The following is a 6,084-nucleotide window of genomic DNA, read 5'->3' on the forward strand; positions in this document are numbered from 1 at the left end:
TTTAGATCCTTAGATGTGTAGATACATTTCTTAAAAAAAAATTTCCCACAAAATTTTTAAAAATGTTTTTCTGCCCCTTTCTCTTTCTCTCCTTTCTTCCTGAGATTCCCATTAAATGTATGCTGATATACTTGATGTTGTCCTACAGGTGTTGAAAGCTCTGTTCATTTTTCTTTAATCTTTTTTTTTCTGATCTTCAGATTAGATAATTTCTATTGATTAATTTTCAGTCACTAACCTACCACTGAGCTATTCTAGTCAGTTTTTTATTTCAATTGTTATACTTTTCAGCTCCTAAATTTTCATTTAGTTCTTAAAAAACTGTCTCTTTATTGAGATTTTCTACTTATTGCTTTATTGTTAAACAATAGGTAGTTTAATTTCTTTATAACAGTCATCACTCAATAAAAATATCTTACTGAATTAGTTATCTTTTTCCTTCTCTACTGTCTGCACCCCCCCACCCCACCCCCACTTCAATAGAATGAAAGCTGGGTATCTTATTTGTCCTGTACATCCCTCTTTCCCTAGCACCTATGTAATGCCTGGACCATAGTAGGTGCTCCATAAGATAGTTATTAAATGAACACATGAGAACTTCACAAGGTAGAGTTTTTTAAAAACCCTGTGTCATACATGAGAAAATTCAGAGAGGTTAGGAAACTTGCTCAAAGTCACACAGCAAATAAATGGAAAAAACTGGTAATTTGCCCACAGAATGTCTTTACCAAAACCATTTGCAAGGCTGCTGCTGGAAAGGAAGGCAAGTCACACTGAAATCTAACAGGTGTGCCACATAGAAAGTTTGCTATTTGTACTACTATTTACTGATACTGTACTGATATAAGATGCAATGAGATATATAAAACGAGCAAAGAAGCCAATTTCTGGTCTCACTGCAAAAGGAAAAGCAAAGCAAAACAAAACAAAACAGAAGCAAAGGAACCAATCTCTGGTCTACTGCAATTGTCCTGGGTAAATTATAGCATACCCAGGAAACTTACCTCTCTCAGTCAGGTACTGCCAACTGCATGGAAAGTCAGAAGAGCTGTAGAATTCTTATATATATACAGACCTTAGCGTGTGTGAACACAAAAAAACTTTAATTCCTTAAATATGCTTCCTTTTGTTCATTTAACTTATTTGTAATAGCTGCTTTGCTGTCTTTGTCCACTAAATCCAACATCTGGAGATATTCAGAGACAGTTTCTACTGATTACTTTTTTCCCTGAGTATAGGTTGCACTTGGCCATATCATTGTATGTCTCATAATTTTTTGTTGAAAACTGGACATTTTAGGTAATATGTGGTAACAATTATAAATTCTGATTTCCTGCTCTCTCATGTCCCCTAAAGTTGTGTTGCTGTTGGTTTAACAATTGCCTGGGATTTGAAAAACTTGTCTCCCCCACCGTGTGTAGCCACTGATGTTTTTGCTCATTTTTTTTTAAGTTCTCATTTTTATTTTTAAGTATGGCTTCCTAGGCGTCATGTGTGTCTGCATACATAGCTTAGTGGCTAGCCACTGATAGAATGGAATTTATACTAAGACTGTGACCCAAGACACTGAGTGACAACCATGTGAAGACACATACAAGCCAAGGAGAGAGGCCTCAGAAGAAACCACTCCTGCTGACACCTTCATCTCAGACTTCTAGCCTCCAGAGCTGTAAGAAAATAAGTGTCTATTTTTAAAGAAAAAAAGCCTTCTGTCATCTGCTGGAGTGAGTGTGTGTGTGCATGTGTGTGTGTGTGTGTGTGTGTGTGTGCACACGCATATTAGAGCACGATCAAAGTTAAGGCTGTTTTCAAATCTGCCTTGCTTTTACTTTCTGCTGGGTCATTTTGTATCTCCTTGCTGCATACATACAGTGTAAGGATTGACCAGGAATGTGTTGCTAGCTTGGGCTGTCTTTGGTCAGTGCTCACAGGTACACAGCTTCAGCTAAGAATAGGTTTGTCCTGATGACAACTGCAACTTTAGCCAATAGAACCATCGGCCCTTCCAGATGGCCTACTGCCAACACTGTCACTTTCACTGCCACCACCACTAGATGTGGACCTCTCTCACCACTCCTCTTTGATGACGCTGTGTGTCCTCACAGCCAGCTCCACCTAGACAGAAATTCCTTGCCGATCTAGTTGTAATGAGGATGGGAGCAGCTTTCTGGCTCCAAGGTTTTGCTTAAAGGACTGTAGATTTATATTTATCTTTAAGAGGGGGGAAAATAAATTTGTCTTTGTGGTAGGGTTACCAGATTTAACAAATAAAGATAAAATTAAATTTAAATTTTAGATTAACGGTATTTTTAAAATATAAGTATGTCCCAAGTATTGCATAGAAAAATCAGATAAAAATTGTTTTTTAAAAATTTGAAATATAAGTTTTCTGAGCATCCTGTGTTTTATCTGGCAGTCCTACTTTGAGGAGTTCCAAGGTTTATTACAGAGAAAGTAATATTTCAGCTGAGTCTTAACAAATGTGCAGGTGGTGGCCAAGGATGGGTCACCTTGCTGTTTTGGAAAGGCCAGGTCTGGTCCAACCCACTGGAGAGACCCATTTCATTTTATGGCATATAGCTGGTTGGGGACTGGGAGCTATAAAACTTCAGGCTGTTTTCTCTCCCAAAAGGCACATCACAAGTAATGTAGCAATTATAGACTTAAAGGTACATCATTTTACAAGGAGGCTAAGAAGAATTATATTTAGAGTTGGGAAAAAAACAGACTCCTTTGGAAAGTTTGGTGTCTTGTCTGAGCTTACTGAATTATTTTCTAGGTTCCTGGGACAGGAAAGTCAGAAATGACTATTCTCATTTGAAGTATCAGGATTAAATATATTACCATGTGTCTCAGGGCCAAGTAAAGGACCTGGATAAGAATGTACATGTTTATGGATTAATAATGAATGTGTGAAGGAATGAATGAGTTTCTGCTGTGGAATAACTGATTTCCAGTAGATATTTTCTCTCAATCCCATTAAAGATTCTTAACTAGAGTCTAGAATTCCTTTGGAATCCATAGATGGGTTTCACAGAGCCTGAGACCCCCCAAAATTATATTTGAAATTTTCTGTGTATGGATATATGTGAAATTTGTCTGGTTAGAGCTGTGCTATCCAATATAGTATCCACTAGCTATGTGTGTTACATATACACACACACACATATATATATATACATACATACACACACACACACACACATATATATATAGAGAGAGAGAGAGAGAGAGAGAGACAGGATCTTGCTCTGGCACCCAGGCTGGAGTGCAGTGGTGCTATCATAGCTCACTGTAGCCTCAATTGCCCAGTCTCAAGTGATCCTCCTGCCTCACCCTGCCATAGTGTTGGGATTACAGGCATGAGCCACTGCACCTGGCCTATGTATGCCATTGAGCACTTGAAATGTGTCTAATATGAATGAAATAGACACCAGATTTCAAAGATTTACTACAAAAAGGGAATAAAATATCTCCTTAATAATATTTTATACTGATTACATGTTGAAATAACTTAGGTATATACAATATAGTTTTAATATTAATTTAGCTTTTTAAATGTGGCTTCTTGAAAATTTACCATGATATACAACTCACATTATATTTTTATTGTATAACACTGCTGTTTTAGTCTGTTTGTTCTGCTATAACAAAATACCTGTGACTGGGTAATTTACACAAAATGGAAACTTATTTATCACAGTTCTGGAGGCTGGAAGTCCAAGATCAAGGTGCTGGCAGTTTCAGTGTCTGGGACGGCCTCACGTCTTATTACTATCATACTGGTGATTAAGTTTCAACATACGAATTTTGGAGGAGACACAAACATTCAAACCATAGCAACTATATTAGAAGGTTTATCTCTTTCCTAAGTCTCAAAGGAATCTGTGACCAGATATGATTAAGAGTCATTCTAGGTGGTTTACATCTGACCTAGGATCAAGCCACATCACTAGATGTTCATATAACAGGATCACATTATCTTATCCACTGGAATTACTTCACCATGGGGAAACTATTGCATTTGTCATAATAATATTGTTTAGACTATTGTCCGTTTATCCATTCATTCAATAAACTTGCAGATACTGGTATAGGCCCTAGGATATAGCAATGAACAAAACAGAGGAAAATTCTGGTCTGGGGGAACCTACATTCTAGCTGGTGGTAAGCCAATAAACAAAATAAATATGTGGTATGTTAAAATGATGGTAGATGCTATGCAGAAAAATAATCCAGAAAAAAAGGGGCAGGAGTGCAGGGATGAGAATGGAGGTTAGCAATTTTAAGTGGGATTGTTGGGAAAGGTCCTATTGAAACAAGGACATTTGAGCTAGGACTTGAGGCAGTGAGGGAGTGAATTGTGTGAATTACAGGGAACAGAACATTCCAGGCAACAGAACAGTAGCTACAAAGGCCGGAGGCAGGAGCAGTCCAGACATATTTGTGTAACAGCAGGACAAGGCATCCCCTCTGTAAACCCACACATAAAATTTTTTTGTAATACCAGTGCTAATTTAGAACTTGGTTTTTCTGTGGAACTGGGATATTGTATCCTCTCTGGTAACACACATGTATGTGTTGCTGAATAAAGTTTTCTCTTTCTTTTGACTCTCAGGAAGCTTGGAAGAAACTCGATGGGTCCTTATGAACTGAATCCAATGTATCTGTATTTTTGTCTTCGCCTTGCTTTTTCTTTCTGCTTTAGTTTGTATTTCCCTTGAATTTCATGCTTTGCCCTCTTATTTATAGTTTACCATGAATTTTGGTGTTTGCATCATAGGAAGCCATTCCAACTGCTTGAAAGAAAGAGGCAGTGAACATTTTGGGAAGCAAAACCCTGTCAGTGGCAAGATCCATAATTTATCACTGTTAATTCACCCATTCATTCTACAAATTTAGCAAATGCCAGTTAGGTGCTACTGACTGTGGAGTGAAAGTAGCTGCCACATGTAAAAACAAATCCACTTTTAGATCATTGTGACTTTAAAAATGTGTTCAGTTGCTGGCTGGCTCACTCACACATTTGTGGCTTTATATTGTAATACTATTGTGGGTCTGTTGAAGGTTGAAATCTGATTGTAAATCCCTATGTGAAAAAGCTCTGTAAAGTCAGTTTTTTCTCTTGATGTGTTCTCTGATGGCTGCCTATAGAGCTTCCATAGGTTGCATTCAGCCCTTCGGTTTGGGGCCAGCCATCCTTTCAGATGACCGTCAAATTAATACAATCCACATTTCTCTTTCCAAAGATGTTTGTACATCTTTCATGGAGACACTAGGGACTCCTTATCACATGCTAACACTTCTTAGCATTTTTGAATTTGGTGGCTTTTCTTTGGTAAGTGTAGCAGATGGATTGCTAAGGAGTAAGGCATATTTGTCACAGTGGGTGGATATTTTCTGCGTGGACATTCTGCATTTGAGATTAGTTTGTTTCTTTTACTGTTGTCATCCATGCATTCCCTTCTCCTCTTCCTCAGTAACTTGGGCATATTTTTGTAGACGAAAAGAGAAAAAATGATGACAGTTTTGGGTTTGCAGAATCTCTGAGGTCATTTGTACCCAAAGAGATAAAAAAGTTTATTAAGTGTGCACCTGCTGAGGTACTAAAGGGAAGCAGAGAGTGCATGTCCTTCATCTTTATTCATGAAGCCCTTGAGGGTGACGAGAAAGGAGACTGGCGATTAGGAGGCCAAGCACACTTGTAGACAGTCAGACTGTGCACACACATTTGGGTTGGCGAGTCCTGGCTGCTTCTGTTCATGTGCATTCAGCGCTGTGCCAAGCCGTCTACCTTGGTGTGCTCTGCATTATTAATCTTTCATAAGGGCACTTATTTGTATGCTGCAGAGGAGGCCAGGTTGGCACAGTCTCATCTCCACTGAACCCTGCCTATTCACTGCTGTGACACCAGGGCTCCCAGAATGATGCAGAATTGAGCAAGCACAGCTGGAAGACAGCAGATTGTCTGAAAGTAGGAAAAACATGCGTTTAGTCAATTTTAAATTAAGAGGCTTTGTTTACATTTTCTCAGCTCCTTTTACAGAGTTAGTCAAATTTTAGATTCCCTCCAAAATTAAACAA

Source organism: Gorilla gorilla, chromosome 12 (assembly GCF_029281585.2).
Source record: "Gorilla gorilla gorilla isolate KB3781 chromosome 12, NHGRI_mGorGor1-v2.1_pri, whole genome shotgun sequence".
In the NCBI taxonomy this organism is placed as follows: domain Eukaryota; kingdom Metazoa; phylum Chordata; class Mammalia; order Primates; family Hominidae; genus Gorilla; species Gorilla gorilla.